This window comes from Arachis stenosperma, chromosome 7, assembly GCF_014773155.1.
Source record: "Arachis stenosperma cultivar V10309 chromosome 7, arast.V10309.gnm1.PFL2, whole genome shotgun sequence".
Lineage (NCBI taxonomy): Eukaryota > Viridiplantae > Streptophyta > Magnoliopsida > Fabales > Fabaceae > Arachis > Arachis stenosperma.
Window position 1 is genome coordinate 57,933,271 of NC_080383.1, and position 23,933 is coordinate 57,957,203.

Sequence of the window (23,933 nt, forward strand, 5' to 3'; positions counted from 1 at the left end):
CATTATTGTTGTTGAAACCTTGTTGAGGTCTCTCTTGATTCTTCCATGAGAAATTTGGATGATTTCTCCATGAAGAATTATAGGTGTTACCATAGGATTCTCCTAGGTAATTCACCTCTTCCATTGAAGGGTTCTCAGGATCATAGGCTTCTTCTTCAGATGAAGCATCCTTAGTACTGCTTGGTGCATTTTGCATTCCAGACAGACTTTGAGAAATCAAATTGACTTGTTGAGTCAATATCTTGTTCTGAGCCAATATGGCATTCAGAGCATCAATCTCAAGAACTCCTTTCTTCTGACCAGTCCCATTGTTCACAGGATTCCTTTCAGAAGTGTACATGAATTGGTTATTTGCAACCATTTCAATGAGCTCTTGAGCCTCTGTAGGCGTCTTCTTCAAATGAAGAGATCCTCCAGCAGAGCTATCCAAAAACATCTTGGATAGTTCAGAGAGACCATCATAGAAAATACCTATGATGCTCCATTCAGAAAGCATGTCAGATGGACACTTTCTGATTAATTGTTTGTATCTTTCCCAAGCTTCATAGAGGGATTCACCATCCTTCTGTCTGAAGGTTTGGACTTCCACTCTAAGCTTACTCAATTTTTGAGGTGGAAAGAATTTTGCCAAGAAGGCATTGACTAGCTTTTCCCAAGAGTCCAGGCTTTCTTTAGGTTGAGAGTCCAACCATATTCTAGCTCTGTCTCTTACAGCAAAAGGGAATAGCATCAGTCTATAGACCTCAGGGTCTACCCCATTAGTCTTGACTGTGTCACAGATTTGCAAGAATTCAGCTAAGAACTGATGAGGATCTTCCAATGGAAGTCCATGGAACTTGCAATTCTGTTGCATTAGAGAAACTAATTGAGGCTTAAGCTCAAAGTTGTTTGCTCCAATGGCAGGGATAGAGATGCTTCTCCCATAGAAGTCGGGAGTAGGTGCAGTAAAGTCACCCAGCACCTTCCTTGCATTGTTGGCATTGTTGTTGTTTTCGGCTGCCATGTCCTCTTCTTTGAAGAATTCGGTCAGGTCCTCAACAGAGAGTTGTGCCTTAGCTTCTCTTAGCTTTCGCTTTAAGGTCCTTTCAGGTTCAGGGTCAGCTTCAACAAGAATGACCTTGTCTTTGTTCCTGCTCATATGAAGGAGAAGAGAACAAGAAAATATAGAATCCTCTATGTCACAGTATAGAGATTCCTTGAGGTGTCAGAGGAAAAGAAAAATGGAAGACAGAGGTAGAAAATTCGAACTTATCAAAGAAGATGGAGTTCGAATTGTGCATTAAGAAGGAGTCATACTCCATAAATAGAAGGATGTGAGAAGAGGGGAAGAGAATTTTCGAAAATTAATTAAAAAGATGTCAAAAACATTTTGAAAAATTGATTGATAATTTTCGAAAATTCAAAGTGGAAAAGAAATCAAGTGATTTTTGAAAAAGATTTTGAAATTAGAAATTAAAAAGATTTGATTAAAAACTATTTTGAAAAAGATGGGGTTAAGAAGATATGATTAGTTTTAAAAAGATGTGATTGAGAAGATATGATTTGAAAAACAATTTTAAAAGATATGATTTGAAAACAATTTTAAAAAAAAAAGATTTGATTTTTAAAAATTAATGACTTGCCTAACAAGAAAAGATATGATTCAAACATTAAACCTTTCTCAACAGAAAAGGCAATATACTTGAAATGTTCAATCAAATCATTAATTGTTAGTGAGTATCTTTGAAAAAGGAATGAAATTGATTTTGAAAACATTTGATTGAGAAGATATGATTTGAAAAAGATTTGATTTTGAAAAACTTTGAAAACTTGAAAAAAAATTGATTTGAAAAACAAAATCTTCCCCCTAGCACCATCCTGGCGTTAAACGCCCAGAATGGTATACATTCTGGCGTTTAACGCCCAAAATGCTACCTTTTTGGGCGTTAAACGCCCAACCAGGCACCCTGGCTGGCGTTTAAACGCCAGTCTGCCTTCTTCACTGGGCGTTTTGAACGCCCAGCTTTTTCTGTATAATTCCTCTGCAGTATGTTCTGAATCTTTAATTCTCTGTATTATTGACTTGAAAAGGCACAAATTAAAAATATTTTTGGATTTTTAATAATAAGAAATAATCAAAATGCAACTAAAATCAAATAACAATGCATGCAAGACACCAAACTTAGCAGTTTGTATACTACTGACACTAACAAGATGAGAATGCACATGAGAAACAACAAAATACTCAAGTCAATAGAATTCAAAGATCAAAACAAGGAAATCATCAAGAACAACTTGAAGATTAATGAAGACACATGCATGAATGCAAAAAGAACAGAAACATGCAATTGACACCAAACTTAAAATGAGACACTAGACTTAAACAAAAAATATTTTTGGTTTTTATGATTTTGTAATTTTTTTGGTTTTTTCGAAAATTAGGTGAAAAGGAAAATAAAGGTATCAAAATTCTTAATGAGAATTCCAGGAATCATGCACTGTTAGTCTAAAGCTTTAGTCTAAAGGAATTAGACATAGCTAGCTAAGCTTCAGCAGAACATTGCATTCAAGAGCTAAATTGATGAAAATCAATCAGCTTTGGTGATGATAAGAACATCACCTTGAAACACTAGAATTCATCCTTAAAGAACTCTGAAAATACCTAATCTAAGCAACAAGATGAACCGTCAGTTGTCCATACTCGAAACAATCCCCGGCAACGGCGCCAAAAACTTGGTGGCGCGAAATTGTGATCACTACAACTTCGCACAACTAACCAGTAAGTGCACTGGGTCGTCCAAGTAATACCTTACGTGAGTAAGGGTCGATCCCACGGAGATTGTTGGTATGAAGCAAGCTATGGTCACCTTGTAAATCTTAGTCAGGCAGACTCAAATGGGTATAGTGATAAACGAATAAAACATAAAGATAAAGATAGAGATACTTATGTATATCATTGGTGAGAGCTTCAGATAAGCGAATGAAGATGCCTTCCCTTCCGTCTCTCTGCTTTCCTACTGTCTTCATCCAATCCTTCTTACTCCTTTCCATGGCAAGCTCATGTAGGGTTTCACCGTTGTCAGTGGCTACCTCCCATCCTCTCAGTGAAAATGTTCCCATGCTCTGTCACAGCATATGGCTAATCAGCTGTCGGTTCTCGGTCAGGCCGGAATAAAATCCATCGATCCTTTTGCGTCTGTCACTAACGCCCCGCCTGCTAGGAGTTTGAAGCACGTCACAGTCATTCAATCATTGAATCCTACTCAGAATACCACAGACAAGGTTAGACCTTCCGGATTCTCTTGAATGCCACCATCAGTTCTTGCCTATACCACGAAGACTCTGATCTCACGGAATGGCTGGCTCGTTTGTCAGGCGAGCACTCGGTTGTCAGGCGATCAACCATGCATCGTGTATCAGGAATCCAAGAGATATTCACTAAGCCTCGTATGCTTGTAGAACAAGAGTGGTTGTCAGTCACCTTGTTCATAGGTGAGAATGGTGATGAGTGTCACGGATCATCACATTCATCAAGTTGAAGAACAAGCGATATCTTGGACAAAGAACAAGTGAAATTGAATAGAAGAACAATAGTAATTGCATTAACACTCGAGGTACAGCAGAGCTCCACACCTTAATCTATGGTGTGTAGAAACTCCACCGTTGAAAATACATAAGAACAAGGTCTAGGCATGGCCGAATGGCCAGCCTCCCAATGATCTAAGATAGCATAAAACTCAAAGATAGCTACCAAGATGAAAATACAATAGTAAAAGGTCCTATATATAGAGAACTAGTAGCCTAGGGTGTACAGAGATGAGTAAATGACATAAAAATCCACTTCCGGGCCCACTTGGTGTGTGCTTGGGCTGAGCATTGAAGCATTTTCGTGTAGAGACTCTTCTTGGAGTTAAACGCCAGCTTTTATGCCGGTTTGGGCGTTTAACTCCCATTTAGGTGCCAGTTCCGGCGTTTAACGCTGGAAATTCTGTAGGTGACTTTGAACGCCGGTTTGGGCCATCAAATCTTGGGCAAAGTATGGACTATCATATATTGCTGGAAAGCCCAGGATGTCTACTTTCCAACGCCATTGAGAGCGCGCCAATTGGGCTTCTGTAGCTCCAGAAAATCCACTTCGAGTGCAGGGAGGTCAGAATCCAACAGCATCTGCAGTCCTTTTGAGTCTCTGGATCAGATTTTTGCTTAGGTCCCTCAATTTCAGCCAGAAAATACCTGAAATCATAGAAAAACACACAAACTCATAGTAAAGTCCAGAAAAGTGAATTTTAACTAAAAACTAATAAAAATATACTAAGATCTCAACTAAAACTACCAAAAACATACTAAAAATAATGCCAAAAAGCGTATAAATTATCCGCTCATCAACGGGTTGTAAGAGGGAACGGGAATTGGTTAGTCATGACAGTGACGGGTTGGATTTTTGGAGCGGCAGGTGATGGTACCTGCAAAGATATTTTGACCTTCAAGTCAAAATGAATCTAAAGTGTATATGAGGGTTAGGAATAAATATCATACATGAGGAAGTCCTTGACTCTCTTTATATAGTTTGCGGTCATTATCTTATCTCATCTTGTTAGCTAAGATAAGGAAAATATTTGAATTTAAATATCATTTAGGTGGTCAGGCTTGCTAGGCCCAGGTATCCGGGTTGTAACTGATTCGAGGGAGACTCGGAAACCGGGTCCGGTGTAAAATCTGGTTAAACGGTAATTAAATAAGTAATTAATTAAATATGGGCTAAAAGGATTTGGAGATTTAGATTTCATACTTTGAAAATTTAATGGTGATATTTGGACTTGGAGGATTTTTCTGAGGAAAAAATATAATTTATTTCAGAAAACGTGTAAAGACGCGTACTGGTAATTTAACCGGCAGTACCGGCTTAAGTCTGTCCGACATTGCGAGTGAGACAATTATGAGCTAAGGAAATTAAATTTTATAATTTAGAGAAGTAAAAATATTTAGAATAAGAATTAAAATACTAATTTTAAAGTTTTTTTGGCTTAAAATTAGGCTGACGGGATAAACCGAGTGAATCGGGCCCAAGTGGACCAAGCCCACATATCCCACCCCTATATATAAGCTGCATTTAGCCTCTCTTTCCCTTTTAATCTTAGTTCCACGCTGAAGAAGGAGAGGAAGCCAAAATCCTAAACCCTAAATCACCTCATATTTCAATCCGGAGTTCCGATTGACGAGCCATTTGTGGTCATGCATTCATCTTGTCGATTGATTCTAACCCAAAAAAGTGGTAAGAATCTTTAATTTTTGTATCCAATTCTTTGTTTTTCTCTTTTTCACATTTTTGGTTTAGGTATTGAGGGATTTTGATGATTTTGACGGTTTAAGTACAATCTAACATTGGATAACTTCTGGGTTTTATCCCAATCATCGGTGGGTAGGGTAAGGAAACCCTAACCCTTGTGAATTATTAGATTAGTGAAAACCTAGTATTGACTATGATGCAATTATATGAAATCAAATAGAATACATGTGAATTTGGATTTAAATTGGCGTATTAGAGTACTTGGAACATAGCCTTGGTAGCTGAAAACTTACTAGAGTTGTTTGGGAGTCCTGGAAGCTTGATGTTCGGTGTTTTGAGCTTTGGGAGAAATCAGCCAATGTATGATTTTGCTTTCTCGTAGTTAATGTGTAATGTTACGTAAAAACTTAGGCTAGTTATCCGTAAGATATGTTGAACGGTGTGGAATTATGTATTGTTGTTGAGAATCAAATTGTATGTTGATTGAGCGTGAAATAAATTGATATGATGGAACTTTGATATGATTCTATGGAATGATGATAATTGTTGATTTTAATAATAATTAGTGAGAGGTGTTATTTGATTTTGAATGGTGGATTTTGGAGTGAAAAGTATTGAATAAAATGAATGTTTTAGGTGTTGGGATTGAGAATTGGTTGAGAAGTTCTTAATAATGTAGAGGAATGTTTTTGGTATTGCTGATGTTTAGTGATTATTAATGAGAATGTTGAGTTTAATGAAACATTGTTGATGGAATTGATGAATTTGCATGTTGGTATGTTGTGGAGTGGCTGAAAAGTGTGTGAACGTGATTAAGGGACATCTTGTGCTATTTTAATTAGGAAATATTTGGTTTTGAATTAAAAAATTTGGAAAAACTAGAGGTTTTAGTAAAAGCTAATTTTTGACCGACTTTGGTGGGTCACAACTTTTCGAACCTGATCTTGTATTGCGATAGCTCAACCGACCAGGCGAGCATTCATCCTTCGAGGTCTGGTTTTTGTAACACTTGCCTTACTGCCTGATCCGTCCAGACCGCAGCGAGGTGGCCTTGGAAGTACTGTCGAAGGCGCTGAGATGCCATGAGTAGCGCGAAGGCGAGTTTCTCAAATTTGGAGTATCGTATTTCCGCGCTTTGGAAGAATTTACTTATGAAGTATAAGGGGCTCTGCGTCCTTTGCTCGTCTTCTCGGATGAGCTCTGTGGCTAGCGCTTTGTCCGTTATGGCTAGCTAAAGGTACAATGTTTCTCCGGTTCTCAGTTTTGAGATATGGGGGCTCCACTAGTACTCTTTTGAAGTTCAGGAAGGCCTCTTCACATTTGGGTTCCCATTTAAAGCTTATGCCCTTTTTCATGAGTTTGAAGAAAGGGATGGCTTTTTTAGTTGAGGCTCCGAGGACACGAGAGAGGGCGGCAAGTTGTCCTGTTAGTCTTTTGACGTCTTTGAGGTTTGCAGGGCTGCTCATCTCGAAGATAGCCTTACATTTGTCTGGGTTTGCCTTGTAACACCACGTTACCCTAAGTCTTATCTCGCGCCGTAAAGCGAAGAATAACAAAGTGTCACGATAGTTCTAAGGCTCATATAATATTATATATATATATATATATATATATATATATAGAGAGAGAGAGAGAGAGAGAGAGAGAGAGAGAGAGAGAAAGAAATAGTAATACTAGAAGTCCGATGAAGGAATAAAAGCTCAAATTGCCTGAAGCAGGATTACGAAATGCGAAGCGTTCACACACGATAACTGAACGCAAAGGTACGAATAGAACGAGACATGATATACGTAAAACCTTGTAGATAGCTCCAGGATACACAAGGTAATAATTAAAATAAACAAGATGTATATATACAAGTAGGATATACCAAAGAGAGGACTAGTCACGGCCTGCAGAGTTTAGGCCGACTAGTCAAAATGAATACAACAGAGTTTTGAAGTTTAAAATAGTAACAACCTATCTCTCAAAGCTTTTCAGAAATGAAGCCTCTAAGGAAAAAAAGTTAAAATATACAAAAGGTGAGAGAATACTACAAAAAAATAAAGCAAAATAAAACAAAGGAGAAACCATACTCCGCTATGTCACCATGTCCGCAAACTCACCGAGGTGGATTTGCGACCTGCATCTGAAAAACAACAACAACATATGGTATGAGAACCGGATGTTATCAGTATGGTAACAATGCCCCATATATAAGATGTAAGGTTCCGAGACGCCAAAGGCAATCCTAGAACTTCACACCGATACAGATATCCAAGCTTAAAACAAAATAAATAACTTAACCCGTAAACAATAAACAAGGGTTTCTAAACTTAGGGGATTTCTAACTAAAACTAGTCACCGCTGTCCCACAGCCTTTACCAACCTACCCTCCGTGCGATCCCATCGTCACTGCCTTTCTAACCTACTCAGCACCAGACAATCACAGATAATGCAAGCAAGTAATACACAGTTAATATTCAAATATAGCAAGTAATTCAAGAAGCAAGTAGGCATGTTATACATTTAGAAAAACCGCAAGTAATCAAAGTAAACAAGCACATAAGAGATGCATATGATGAATGCCTGTCCTATTGGCTGTGATATCACATGTCGATTATAGTGCTAAACCCGACACAAAATCCAGTCGGCAACTCCCAAATTAGTCTCTCTGTTGCACATAAGGAGTAATAATTCCAATGGATGAGTGCCCTACCACCTTCTCCCTAAGAAGCACTGATACGACACGGGATACGGACACGACACGACACGGATACGCCGACACGTTTTTTTATAAAAAATTGGATACGACACGTTTAGGATACGTTGTGAATTAAAATTTAAATAATATATTAAATTAATAAAATATCATATTATAAATATAAGAGTAAATATAATTGCATAAAAAAGTCTTAAAATTATGCAATTATTAAAAAAATAAAAAAATTTTAATCTACTCTTTCCATCTCGCTAACAGAAAATGTATCAATTTCTTCTCCTCCAAGTCCATCATCTGCAAACACCACAGCTTCCATTATATGCAAACACCACGCACCACACAATTTAGTTCTTCAGTTCGTCTTCAACCTCTGTATCTTCTATTCTTCTTCTTCTTCAATATAATGCAGAGAACCAAGAGCGGCTAAACTAGTGAGCAAGTAAGCTACCAAAGACAAACGGTAAATAGATTTAGGTTTTAATTTATTAATTATTTTATTTTTAAATTTAAATTTTGATTTGTTTTAATTTTAGAATATTTTAAAATTAGAAAGAAAAAATTGGTTAATCGGGCCATAAAATCACAAAATCAATTGAAGATTTGTAGTCCAGCAAAAAGATTCATCTCATGAACATCTGAATCGGGTTAGACTCTTTCGGATTCGTGACTGCTCCACCAAAATTCTGCACCGCAAGAAGACACATCGCCGATACGCTCATTTGAAGTATCCACCGCGTGTCGACGTCGGATTCGTGTTCGACACGGATACGCCGGCACCATGAGAGAATCCGTGCTTCATAGCCTTCTCCTTTCCGAGGGAAACGTTTCGAGGGAGAGTGCCCTACCACCTTCCTCTAGATGCTGCATGATTCCGTGAGTTAGTGCCCTACCACCTTACAACCAGAGAGAAAACGCATACTCAGGAGGAATAATTCCGAGGGATGAATGCCCTACCACCTTCTCCATGAGAGCGAAACGTGAGTGGGAAGCCCAACTTCAACCCTCACCTCTGAACGTAGGCGAGAGACTGCCGCAGCCCCTACAACGGAGAATAATGCATATCATAAACACATAGTCTATCTCAGAGGCCACTACTCATAGCACAAATCCGTTTATACTCATCTCATAAACCATAATCATTCATTTCCAAATCTCAAACTTATTATCCATCCTCAATATCACAAGTCATCATCAATGTAGTATACCGTCAAAATACCCAACTAATTCATCACTTGTACCACAGAAACCTAAGTCTCCCTCTGCTAAAGTCTTACAAAAATTCACTAAATTAATCCACAAACTTATCTTTAGTAATACTAGAACCTAATGATTAAATAGTACTCTCAAAACAGCATGGAAGGAACTTTAGAAAGTTAGAGAACCCTTGGAAATGAAAAAAAGTCATTTTTCAGAAAAAAACAGGGTATATGCGTACGCATACATGCAACTTATCCCATTTGGCGTACGCATTCGCGTACGCATAGGTGCAAAACAGAATTGCACGTATGTGTAAGGGGTGTTTCGCGTACGCATAAACCTCCAGATTTTACCCTTTCGCGTATGCATACACATGTATGCGTACGCATGAATGCCAAATAGAATTGCACGTATGCGCATGGGGGGTATGCGTACGCATGCACTCCCAGACTTAGAAAATTTTGTAAAGTTGCAGAATCAATTTTAAACCCTAAACTTTAAACGTTCATAACTTCCTCTACAAAAATTCATTTTCTACAAACTTTATATCAATTTAAATATCTTTCAATGAAATTTAATTTAAAACAAATTTCAACAAATTTTGAAAACTGAGGCTCAAGTTATAATCCGTCAAATTTCACTAAAAACTATTTTTTACCAAAAATTCACAAGTTTCTCAAAATTCCTAATTTCACAACCAAACCAAAACATTTACAACCATAATTCATTACCAAGACACTACCACACCTCTACCATAAATCCTCAACCACATTCCATTCATTTTCTCACTTAATCACTCAATCTTTCCACCATAATTCAACACTAATCCATAATTCCAGTTACAATACATTGTTCCATATACAAGCCATATACCCAATTTTCATCATTCATCATCAAATCATATAATCATTATTGTTATTATCCGAATTTATTCCACACAACACCACCACTACATCTATCAATTCTCATCAACAACACCAATCATCAATTTCCTCAACAATATCATAATCACACTCTAATATATATAGAACTCATAAAATCTTCATAACAAATCGCATGCTACATACATAATCCAACCCACCATTTATTCAATTCAATCTTATCTTATAGTCAACTAGCCTAAGTATCTAGAAACATTACATATTATATAAAGAAAACCAAAACCATACCTTGGCTGATTATCCTCCACGCACAAAACCACCAAAAAGCCAAGACAACTCCAAAAAGCACCATAGCTCAAACTAATTAACAACACATATATCACAAAAATCAAGACCTAGAAACCACAACATACAACACTACAAGGGTATATGAGAAACTTTACCTTGTCCAAAAGGGATTGGGGTAAAGCGCAACAATTACTCGCTACTAGAGATCACCTAAACAACCAAAACCACAAAATCTACTAAAAAACTATAACAAAAAATGCACAGAAGCTAGGACAGAAAATTGGAGCACGTGATCAAAGTTATTACCTACAAAACTTATATAGAAACAAAGAGCTCAACAAGTACTTCGCGTGGCCACAAACGGCTCATCAACTGGAACTCCGTAGCTCAAGTTATGGCTTGAGGAAGATGGAGGTGAATATTGAAACCCCTCTCCTCTCTTCTCTCAACTCAGCAGCACCCCATTTCTTATTTTGGGATGGAATGAGTTGATTTGGCTCATTAATATGTTTATATATGTTGGGCCTTGAGCCCGGTCTAACCCGTTAGCATTTTAAGTCCGTTTGGCCCACTTTGGGACAAAATCTTTAAGATTAAAGCCCAATTTTCGATTTCAAATTATTTTTATCCTTTCAAAATAATAAATAAATTTTTATTTATCTTATTTTTCTCAAAACACGGTACTGAATAGTCTAGAGTCGGTACTGTCAACTTAAGCACCGGTACACATTTTTACAAAAATTTTTTGCAAAAGATATATTTTCCAACTCAGAAAATTTCATTAAGATCAAATTTCACCTTTAAATTTTTAAATTACAACTTCTAAATTTTGAATCTATACCAGGAACTTAAAAATTATTATTTTATTAAAACAGTTATGCCGGTTCTTACATGCCTCGACTCCTTGTTGTGTAATCATGAAGCCTAGGAACTTCTCGACTTCCATCCCGAAGGCGCACTTAGTCAAATTGAGGCGCATTTGGTGTTTCCTTAAAGTATCTAGTATGAGCTTTAGGTCATCGATGTAAACTTATAGTTTGGTCCCTGAAAGATCTAAAAAAATCTTAGTGACGAACCGTTGGCAGGTGGTCCCATCATTTTCCAATCCGAAGGGTATGGCTGTATAGCAGTACGTGCTCTCGGGAGTGAAAAAAGCTGTTAGGTCAGTGCATCGGTATCTAATTATACATGGAGTATGTGTCCATAAAGTTGAGGTATTGGTGTCTCGAAGCAGCGTCTACTAGTCCGTCAATGTTTGGCAAAAGGAAGGCGTCCTTTGGACAAGCTTTGTTCAAGTCCGTGTAGTCGACACACGTTCGCCATTTGCCGATTGCTTTTTTAACTAGGATGATGTTGTCCAACCAGGTTGTAATACCCTATTACCCTAAAGCAAATAATATAGTATATATACATAGAAAGAAGTAATAATACTAGAAGCCCGATGGAGGAATACAAATTCAAAGTCGCACAAAGTGAAATTACAGAATGCGAAACGTTCACACACGTTAACTAAACGTGTAGGCAAGATAAAAACAGAACATACAAATATACAACCTTGCAATAAAGCTCCAAGATACAAGGTAGTAGCTAATAGATAAACAAAGTAAATATATATGATATACAAAAGAAACTAGTCACAGCCTGCGGAGTTTAGGCCGACTAGTCAAGAAACACAACAAAGTTCTATAAAAGGCTTACTTCATAATCTCTCAAAGTTAAAAAAAAGCAAACACCCTAAGGAATAAATAAGATTTTCAAAAGGTGAAAGAATAACTACAATAAGAGTAAAGTAGAATAATACAAAAGAGAATCTATCTTCCACTCTGTCACCATTTTCGCAAACTCACTGAGGTGGGTTGCGACCTGCATATGAAAAACAACAACAACATATGGTATGAGAATCGGAGGTTCTCAGTATGATAACTATTTCGAGGGTTACCTGAAACTGTAGGTCGATCTCGGATGAGATCTTCTGTACTGATCGGAGATGACGTGTTCGGCTTGTGCGTGGCGGCCGGAGCTGACGTGTCTGGCTTGTGCGTGGCGGCCGGAGCTGTCGTGTCCGACTTGTTGGACTGACAATGCTGCTGATCCTTCGTCACTGGAGGGTGGTGGTACCTGCAAGAGACTCTGATGCTTAAGTTAGTGATGAGCGGATAATTTGTATGCTTTTTGGCATTGTTTTTAGTATGTTTTTAGTATCTTTTAGTTAGTTTTTAGTATATTTTTATTAGTTTTTAATTAAAATTCACTTTTCTAGACTTTACTATGAGTTTGTGTGTTTTTCTGTGATTTCAGGTATTTTCTGACTGAAATTGAGGGTCCTGAGCAAAAATCTGATCCAGAGACTGAAAAGGACTGCAGATGCTGTTGGATTCTGACCTCCCTGCACTCGAAGTGGATTTTCTGGAGCTACAGAAGCCCAATTGGCGCGCTCTCAACGGCATTGGAAAGTAGACATCCCGGGCTTTCCAGCAATATATAATAGTCCATACTTTGTCCAAGATTTGATGGCCCAAACCCGCGTAGCAATCCGGCCTCAGAAATTCCAGCGTTAAACGCCGGAACTGGATTAAAAGTTGGAGTTAAACGCCCAAACTGGCATGAAAACTGGCGTTTAACTCTAGAAAAGGTCTCTACACGAATTTCCTTCATTTCTCAGCCCAAGCACACACCAAGTGGGCCAGGAAGTGGATTTTTCTGTCATTTACTCATTTCTGTAAACCTTAGGATACTAGTTTTACTACTTATAGGATCTTTTGACATTGTATCCGAACCTTATGACCTCATAACATTTTGTACACGTTTCTTCCACAGTATGAGCCTCTAAACCCCATGGTTGGGGGTGAGGAGCTCTGCTGTGTCTTGATGGATTAATGCAATTACTACTGTTTCTTATTCAATCATGCTTGCTTCCGTTCTAAGATAACACTTGTTCTTAATCCGGATGAATGTGATGATCCGTGACAATCATCATCATTCTCAACTATGAACATATGCCTGACAACCACCTCTGTTCTATCTTAGATTGAGTAGTTATCTCTTGGGTTCTTTAATCGGAATCTTCGTGGTATAGGCAGGACCTGATGGCAGCATTCAAGAGAATCCGGAAGGTCTAAACCTTGTCTGTGGTATTCTGAGTAGGATTCAATGATTGAATGACTGTGATGTGCTTCAAACCTGTAACCTACTGGGCGTTAGTGACAGACGCAAAAGAGTGATTCTATTCCGGTAGGGGAGGGAACCAAACCGGTGATTGGCGGCACTGTGACAGAGTGCTTTGCATTAGCTTTCACTGCGCGGATGGGAGGTAGCTGTTGACAACAGTGAGACCCTACACGAGCTTGCCATGGAAGGAGACATGCGTGTTTGATGAAGAAGACAGTAGGAAAGCAGAGATTCAGAAGATGGAGCATCTCCAAACCTCAACCCATTCTCCATTACTGCAGTACAAGTAACCATTACATGTTCTTTTGCTTTTTACAATCAATCCTGATAATTTCTGATATCCTGACTAAGATTTACAAAATAACCATAGCTTGCTTCAAGCCGACAATCTCCGTGGGATCGACCCTTGCTCACGCAAGGTATTACTTGGACGACCCAGTGCACTTGCTGGTTAGTTGTGCGGGATTGCAAAAGTGTTATTGCAATTTCGTGCACCAAGTTTTTGGCGCCGTTGCCGGGGATTGTTCGAGTTTGGACAACTGACGGTTTATTTTGTTGCTTAGATTAGGACTGTTTTCTTTTTGTTGGTTTAGAGTATTTTAGTTGAGTCTAGTTCATATTCTAAGTTTGGTGTCAATTGCATGCTTTTTGTTTTTCTTCTTTTAATTTTCGAATTTTTTTCTTGTTCTTAGTTCCTTTTTGATTCATAAAAGTTCTAAGTTTGGTGTCCTCTTTGTGTTTTTCCTTTACAATTTTCGAAAAATTAGTGTTTGATTTTCTAAAATTTTAAGTTTGGTGTCTTTGTGTGTTTTTCTCTTTCCTCTTTTTAAAAAAATCAAATCTTTTTCATAAAAGTTTTTCAATCATATCTTCTTAATTGCTGTTCTCAAAATCTTTTTCTTCATTAATTGATTCAGTTCTCAATTTGCTTTGATCTTATTTTATTTTTAATTTTCGAATTTTCTTTTATTTTCCTTTTATTTTATTTTATTGAATTTTATTTTTTTCGGTTATTTCAAAAAAAAAAAAAAAAAAAACAAAATTTATCTCTTTGCAATTATTATCATTTCCCTTCTGTCCATCATGGACTCAAGTGGAATTAACCAGTCCAAAAGGACTCTGGGGTCCTATGCCAACCCCAGTACAGCTGCATATGGGAGTAGCATCTGTATACCTCCCATCAAAGCAAGCAGCTTTGAGCTAAACCCTCAACTCATTATCATAGTGCAGCAAAATTGCCAGTATTCCGGTCTTCCAGAGGAAGAACCTACTGAGTTTCTGGCACAGTTCTTACAAATTGCTGACACAATACATGATAAAGAGATAGATCAGGATGTCTACAGACTGTTACTGTTTCCATTTGCTGTAAAAGATCAAGCAAAAAGGTGGTTAAATAACCAACCTACAGCAAGCATAAAGACATGGAAACAGTTATCAGAAAAATTCCTGAATCATTTTTACCCTCCAAAAAGGATGACACAGCTAAGGCTGGACATCCAAGGCTTTAAACAAGAGGATAATGAATCCCTTTATGATGCCTGGGAGAGGTATAGAGGTATGCTAAGAAAATGTCCCTCTGAAATGTTTTCAGAGTGGGTACAGTTAGACATTTTCTACTATGGGCTTACAGAAAAAGCTCAGATGTCTTTAGACCACTCAGCTGGTGGATCTATACACATGAGGAAGACAATTGAAGAAGCTCAAGAGCTTATAGACACTGTTGCTAGAAACCAATACTTATATTCTAGCAATGAGTTCGTTCCAAAGGAGGAGGTCATGGCACTAGTCACTGACCCTAATCCTCAAGAACAGATGAATGAGCTTAATCAACAATTGCTCCTGATGACAGAACAGTTAGCAGAATTTAAAGAAATGCTCCATGATACTAAGGTTGCTAACAAGAGCATAGAACTGCAGTTGAAACAAGCAAAACAGCAAATATCTAAACAAATAACAGAAGAATGTCAAGCAATTCAACTTAGGAGTGGGAAAACACTGAATGCCACTGCTCAAAAGAGCAAGAAATCAATTAAGGAACAGTTGACAGAGGATGACCAAGCTACTGTTCAAAATCCCTCTGAGGACAGTAAGAGCCCAGAGAGGAAGATTATTGGCGTTCAAACGCCAGAACAGGGAGGAAAGCTGGCGTTAAACGCCCATTCCCTGCCCAGTTCTGGCGTTCAAACGCCAGAAAAGGGGGAGAAGTTGGCGTTTAACGCCCAAACTTTATCCACTCCTGGCGTTCAAACACCCAAGGAGAATCAGGCACCTGAGGGTTCTGGTAATTATCCCCCTAACAAGGCTTCTTCAACCACTTCTGTAAGGAATAAACCTGCAGCATCTAAGGTTGAAGAATATCAAGCCAAGATGCCTTATCCTCAGAAACTCCGCAAAGCGGAACAGGATAAGCAATTTGCCCGCTTTGCAGACTATTTAAGGACTCTTGAAATAAAGATTCCTTTTGCAGAGGCACTTGAGCAAATACCCTCTTATGCTAAGTTCATGAAAGAGATCTTAAGTCATAAGAAGGATTGGAGAGAAACTGAAAAAGTATTTCTCACTGAAGAATGCAGTGCAGTCATTCTAAAAAGCTTACCAGAAAAGCTTCAAGATCCTGGAAGCTTTCTGATACCATGCACATTGGAAGGCACTTACACCAAGGTAGCCTTATGTGACCTTGGAGCAAGTATTAACTTAATACCTGCATCCACTATCAGAAAGCTTGGGTTGATTGGAGAAGTCAAACCAACCAGGATATGCCTCCAACTTGCTGATGGCTCCATTAAACACCCATCAGGCATAATAGAGGACATGATTGTCAAAGTTGGGCCATTTGCCTTCCCAACTGACTTTGTGGTGCTGGAAATGGAGGAGCATAAAAATGCAACTCTCATTCTAGGAAGACCTTTCCTAGCAACTGGACGAACTCTCATTGATGTACAAAAGGGGGAAGTAACCTTGAGAGTCAATGAGGATGAGTTCAAGTTGAATGCTGTAAAAGCTATGCAGCATCCAGACACACCAGAGGACTGCATGGACGCTGACATTATTGACTCTCTGGTAGAAGAGATCAATAAGGCTGAAAGCCTAGAATCAGAGCTTGAGGACATCTTCAAAGATGCTCAAACTGATCAGGAAAAGCCAGAGGAGGCAAAGGAATTTTCGAAAATTCCTCAGGAGGAGGATAAGCCTCCTAAGCCTGAACTCAAACCACTACCATCATCCCTGAAATATGCATTTCTGGGAGAGGGTGACACTTTTCCAGTGATTATAAGCTCTGCTTTAAATCCACAGGAAGAGGAAGCACTGATTAAAGTGCTAAGGACACACAAGACAGCTCTTGGGTGGTCCATAAGTGATCTCAAGGGTATTAGCCCAGCTAGATGCATGCACAAGATCCTGTTGGAGGATAATGCCAAACCAGTGGTCCAACCACAGAGGAGGCTAAATCCTGCCATGAAGGAGGTGGTGCAGAAAGAGGTCACTAAATTACTAGAGGCTGGGATTATTTATCCTATTTCTGATAGCCCCTGGGTGAGCCCTGTCCAAGTTGTTCCCAAAAAGGGAGGAATGACAGTGGTTCATAATGAAAAAAATGAACTGGTCCCTACAAGGACAGTCACAGGGTGGCGTATGTGTATTGACTACAGAAGGCTCAATACAGCCACCAGAAAGGATCATTTTCCTTTACCATTCATAGACCAAATGCTAGAAAGACTAGCTGGTCATGACTATTACTGCTTTTTGGATGGCTATTCAGGCTATAACCAAATTGCAGTGGATCCCCAGGACCAAGAGAAAACAGCATTCACCTGCCCTTCAGGCGTGTTTGCCTACAGGAGGATGCCTTTTGGTCTGTGCAATGCACCTGCAACCTTTCAGAGGTGCATGCTCTCTATCTTCTCAGATATGGTAGAGAAATTTCTGGAAGTCTTCATGGATGACTTTTCAGTATATGGAGACTCATTTAGCTCCTGTCTTAACCACCTATCACTTGTCCTGAAAAGATGCCAAGAGACTAACCTGGTTTTAAACTGGGAGAAATGTCACTTTATGGTGACTGAAGGAATTGTCCTTGGGCACAAAATTTCAAGCAGGGGAATAGAGGTGGATAAGGCAAAGGTAGAGGTAATTGAAAAATTACCACCACCTGCCAATGTTAAGGCAATCAGAAGCTTTCTGGGGCATGCAGGATTCTACAGAAGGTTTATCAAGGATTTTTCGAAAATTGCTAAACCTCTGAGTAACCTGTTAGCTGCTGACACACCATTTGTGTTTGACACACAGTGTCTGCAGGCATTTGAGACCCTGAAAGCTAAGCTGGTCACAGCACCAGTCATCTCTGCACCAGATTGGGCATTACCATTTGAATTAATGTGTGATGCCAGTGATCATGCCATTGGTGCAGTGTTGGGACAGAGGCATAACAAACTTCTGCATGTCATTTATTATGCGAGCCGTGTTCTAAATGATGCACAGAAGAATTACACAACCACAGAAAAAGAATTACTTGCAGTGGTTTATGCCATTGACAAGTTTAGATCCTACCTAGTGGGATCCAAAGTGATTGTGTACACTGACCATGCTGCTCTTAAATACTTACTCACAAAGCAGGATTCAAAACCCAGGCTTATCAGATGGGTGTTGCTTCTGCAAGAGTTTGATATAGAAATAAGAGACAGAAAAGGGACAGAGAACCAAGTGGCAGATCATCTGTCCAGAATAGAGCCAGTAGCTGGGGCGTCCCTCCCTTCTACTGAGATCTCTGAGACCTTCCCAGATGAGCAACTCTTTGCCATTCAGGAAGCTCCATGGTTTGCAGACATTGCAAATTATAAAGCTGTGAGGTTCATACCCAAGGAGTACAGTTATGTGCAAAGAAAGAAACTAATTTCAGATGCCAAGTACTACCTTTGGGATGAACCATATCTCTTTAAGAGATGTGCTGACGGAGTGATCCGCAGGTGTATACCCAGAGAGGAAGCACGAAGGATCCTATGGCACTGCCATGGATCACAGTATGGAGGACACTTTGGAAGTGAGCGAACAGCCACTAAAGTTCTCCAGTGCGGCTTCTACTGGCCTACTCTCTATAAAGATTCCCGAGAGTTTGTGCGTAACTGTGACAGTTGCCAAAGAGCTGGTAACCTGCCTCATGGATATGCCATGCCTCAACAAGGGATATTAGAGATAGAGCTGTTTGATGTATGGGGAATTGACTTCATGGGGCCATTTCCACCATCATACTCAAACACTTACATTCTGGTGGCAGTGGACTATGTATCTAAGTGGGTAGAAGCAATTGCTACACCCACTAATGATACCAAAACCGTGCTGAAATTCCTCCAGAAAAACATTTTCAGCAGGTTTGGCGTCCCTAGAGTACTAATCAGTGATGGGGGTACTCATTTCTGCAATAAACAGCTATACTCTGCTATGGTTAGATATGGAATCAGCCATAAAGTGGCAACTCCGTATCATCCACAGACAAATGGGCAAGCTGAAGTCTCTAACAGAGAGCTAAAAAGAATCCTGGAACGGACTGTGATGTCCCGAAGAAAGGATTGGGCAAAGAGCTTGGATGATGCTCTGTGGGCATACAGAACAGCATTCAAGACTCCTATAGGGACCTCCCCATACCAATTGGTGTATGGAAAGGCCTGTCATTTGCCTGTGGAACTGGAAAATAAAGCCTACTGGGCAACCAGATTCCTAAACATGGATGCACAGTTAGCTGGTGAAAAAAGATTGCTCCAGCTAAATGAGCTAGAAGAGTTCAGACTCAATGCCTTTGAAAATGCTAAGATCTATAAGGAAAAGGCAAAGAAGTGGCATGACAAGAGATTGTCAACCAGAGTCTTTGAGCCAGGACAAAAAGTTCTCCTCTTCAACTCTAGGCTCAGACTGTTTCCAGGAAAACTCAAATCCCGTTGGAGGGGTCCATATGTGATTACAAAAGTGTCACCATATGGGTATGTTGAGCTTCAGGATATTGATTCTGACAGTAAGTTCATTGTTAATGGACAGAGGATCAAACACTATCTTGAAGGAAATTTTGAGCAGGAATGCTCAGAACTGAGACTTGAGTGATTCTCAGTGAAAGTCCAGCTAAAGACAGTAAAGAAGCGCTTGCTGGGAGGCAACCCAGTCATTAGGAAGTTGTATGATTAGTTCTTACAGAGGCAAGTATCAAAAATGAAGGAATTCACAGAGTTACAGAAGGATTCAGCTCAAAAAGCAGAGAAAATGAGCTTACTGGCGAAAAAACGCCAGTAAGGGGCATTTTGGGCGTTAAACGCCAGAATGGGCACCATTCTGGGCGTTTAACGCCAGTAATGGTACCATTCTGGGCGTTAAACGCCAGAATGGGCACCATTCTGGGCGTTTAACGCCAGGTGTGCAGCATCACTGGGCGTTCAGAAAAACGCCCAGTGAGGAAGGTTTTCTGGCGTTTAACGCCAGCCAGGGTACCTGGCTGGGCGTTAAACGCCCAAAAGGGGCAACAAATGGGCGTTAAACGCCAGAATGGGTGCCATTCTGGGCGTTTAACGCCAGCTTGGTGGGGGGACCACATTTTTGTTTTCAACTCAGATTTTTTCAAACTTTCCTTTTCTCACCCATACTTTTCTACAAAATCACACTTCAATCATTCATTATTCACTTTCAAATCTTCAAAAATCAAAACAATTTTTCAAATCTATTTCAAAATAATCCCAAACCTTCTTCAAAAACTCACCCTTTTCTCAAAAATCTTTCATATCTTTTCAAATTTCCTTTCAAATCTCTCTTTTGTTTTCGAAATTCTCCTCCCCCCACTCTATAAATGAACGTTCCTCACCCCTCCTTCCTCACACCATTCGAATTTTCTCTCCCTCTCTCTCTCTCTTCTCTTATTTCTTTTCTTTTTGCTTGAGGACAAGCAAAACCTCTAAGTTTGGTGTGCTTTTCCGCGATCACTAAGCCAAGATTCATCAATATCATGGCTCCCAAGGGAAAACAAACCAACTCAAGAGGAAGGAAAGAGACCAATCCAAAGAATCTTTGGAATGAAGAGAAGTTCTTAACCAAAGAACATGAGGACCATTATCACAAAATAATGGGACTGAGGTCAGTGATCCCGGAAGTTAAATTTGATCTGAAAGAAGATGAATATCCGGAGATCCAAGAGCAAATTCGAAACAGAGGTTGGGAAGTTCTGACCAATCCTGAGACAAAGGTTGGAAGGAACATGGTTCAGGAATTCTACTCAAATCTGTGGCTCACAGATAAGCAAAGAATGACTGGAACCGCTTTTCCTACCCACAGAACCATGGTCAGAGAGAAAGTTATGTACTTCCATCTGGACAAAATAAGAGAAATCTTCAAGTTACCTCAACTACAAGATGATCCTGATTCCTTCAATAGGAGGATGGTGAGAGTAGATAAGGGGTTGGATCAAGTTCTAGAGGACATATGCCTCCCTGGAACTAAGTGGATAACCAATTCTAAGGGTGTCCCAAACCAACTCAAGAGGGGAGACCTCAAGCCAATTGCAAGAGGTTGGCTAGACTTTATTGGGCGTTCCATATTGCCCACTAGCAACCGTTCTGAGGTCACCATCAAGAGAGCAGTGATGATTCACTGTATTATGCTTGGAAAAGCAGTGGAGGTGCATCATGTGATTGCTTGTGAGATCTACACAATTGCAAATAAGAATTCCACTGAAGCCAAATTGGCCTACCCAAGCTTAATCTCCTTGCTCTGCAAAGAGGCTGGGGTAAAAATGGGAGTAGATGAGTTCATACCCATTGAACATCCAATCACCAAGAAGTCAATGGAAGGACAAGTGCAAGACAACTCTATCAAGAGGAGGACGCGTGAGTTCCTCCCTGAATTCCCTGAAATTGGCTACTGGGCCAGCCTAGAAGCATCCATCAACAAGCTGCAAGAGACTATGGAGCAACTGAAGGAAGAACAGCAGAATCAGAACTGCATGATCTGCAAATTGCTGAAGGAACAAGAGAAGCAGGGGCGTGATATCAAGGAACTGAAGCGCCAAAAGCTCTCCTCTCAAGCTGGGGGAGCATCCACTTCTCAAAATCAAGGTTGTTGAGTCCTAACTCTGTGAAAACCTCTATCATTAGGAGCCTCTGTTTTTTTTCGTTTTTATTATTATCCTTTTTCCTTTATTTTTAGTCTCATCTTACATCTATATTTGAGTCTTGTTCTTAATTAATAAAATTAATAAAGTTTATGCCTTAAAGCTATGAATGTCCTATGAATCCATCACCTCTCTTAAAAGAAAAATGCTTTAATCACAAAAGAACAAGAAGTACAGGATTCCGAAATTTATCTCTGAAACTAGTTGAATTAGTTTGATGTGGTGGCAATACTTTTTGTTTTCTGAATGAATGCTTGAACAGTGCATATGTCTTTTGAATTTGTTGTTTTAAGAATGTTAAAATTGTTGGCTCTTGAAAGAATGAGGAGAAAGAGAACTGTTATTGAGGATCTGAAAAATCATCAAATTGATTCTTGAAGCAAGAAAAGCAGTGAAAAAAAAAATATATATTTCGAAAAAAAAAAGAGAAAGAAGAAAAAAAAAGAAAAAGAAAAGAAAAAAAAAAAAAAAGAAGGAAACAAAGTTGTGATCCAAGGCAACAAGAGTGTGCTTAAGAACCCTGGACACCTCTAATTGGGGACTTTAGCAAAGCTGAGTCACAATCTAAGAAGGTTCACCCAATTATGTGTCTGTGGCATGTATGTATCCGGTGGTAATACTGGAAGACAGAGTGCTTTGGGCCACAGCCAAGACTCATACATTAGCTATGTTCAAGAATCAATATACTTAACTAGGAGAATCAATAACACTATCTGAGTTCTGAGTTCTTATAGATGCCAATCATTCTGAACTTCAAAGGATAGAGTGAGATGCCAAAACTGTTCGGAGGCAAAAAGCAACTAGTTCCGCTCATCTAATTGGAGCTATGTTTCTTTGATATTTTGGAGTCTATAGTATATTCTCTTCTTTTTATCCTATTTTGATTCTCAGTTGCTTGGGGACAAGCAACAATTTAAGTTTGGTGTTGTGATGAGCGGATAATTTGTATGCTTTTTGGCATTGTTTTTAGTATGTTTTTAGTATCTTTTAGTTAGTTTTTAGTATATTTTTATTAGTTTTTAATTAAAATTCACTTTTCTGGACTTTACTATGAGTTTGTGTGTTTTTCTGTGATTTCAGGTATTTTCTGACTGAAATTGAGGGTCCTGAGCAAAAATCTGATCCAGAGACTGAAAAGGACTGCAGATGCTGTTGGATTCTGACCTCCCTGCACTCGAAGTGGATTTTCTGGAGCTACAGAAGCCCAATTGGCGCGCTCTCAACGGCATTGGAAAGTAGACATCCCGGGCTTTCCAGCAATATATAATAGTCCATACTTTGTCCAAGATTTGATGGCCCAAACCCGCGTAGCAATCCGGCCTCAGAAATTCCAGCGTTAAACGCCGGAACTGGATTAAAAGTTGGAGTTAAACGCCCAAACTGGCATGAAAACTGGCGTTTAACTCCAGAAAAGGTCTCTACACGAATTTCCTTCATTGCTCAGCCCAAGCACACACCAAGTGGGCCAGGAAGTGGATTTTTCTGTCATTTACTCATTTCTGTAAACCTTAGGATACTAGTTTTACTACTTATAGGATCTTTTGACATTGTATCCGAACCTTATGACCTCATAACATTTTGTACACGTTTCTTCCACAGTATGAGCCTCTAAACCCCATGGTTGGGGGTGAGGAGCTCTGCTGTGTCTTGATGGATTAATGCAATTACTACTGTTTCTTATTCAATCATGCTTGCTTCCGTTCTAAGATAACACTTGTTCTTAATCCGGATGAATGTGATGATCCGTGACAATCATCATCATTCTCAACTATGAACATATGCCTGACAACCACCTCTGTTCTATCTTAGATTGAGTAGTTATCTCTTGGGTTCTTTAATCGGAATCTTCGTGGTATAGGCAGGACCTGATGGCAGCATTCAAGAGAATCCGGAAGGTCTAAACCTTGTCTGTGGTATTCTGAGTAGGATTCAATGATTGAATGACTGTGATGTGCTTCAAACCTGTAACCTACTGGGCGTTAGTGACAGACGCAAAAGAGTGATTCTATTCCGGTAGGGGAGGGAACCAAACCGGTGATTGGCGGCACTGTGACAGAGTGCTTTGCATTAGCTTTCACTGCGCGGATGGGAGGTAGCTGCTGACAACAGTGAGACCCTACACGAGCTTGCCATGGAAGGAGACATGCGTGTTTGATGAAGAAGACAGTAGGAAAGCAGAGATTCAGAAGATGGAGCATCTCCAAACCTCAACCCATTCTCCATTACTGCAGTACAAGTAACCATTACATGTTCTTTTGCTTTTTACAATCAATCCTGATAATTTCTGATATC

At 39.4% G+C, this 23,933-nt stretch overlaps 1 non-coding gene across 1 annotated transcript; it reads left to right on the forward strand.

Annotated features, from left to right (window-relative positions):
- Positions 1–494: 494 nt before the first annotated feature.
- Positions 495–598, forward strand: LOC130943130 (small nucleolar RNA R71). Its single transcript, XR_009071663.1, has one exon. It is a non-coding gene; the product is annotated as a small nucleolar RNA R71 (small nucleolar RNA).
- The last annotated feature ends 23,335 nt before the right edge of the window (positions 599–23,933 follow it).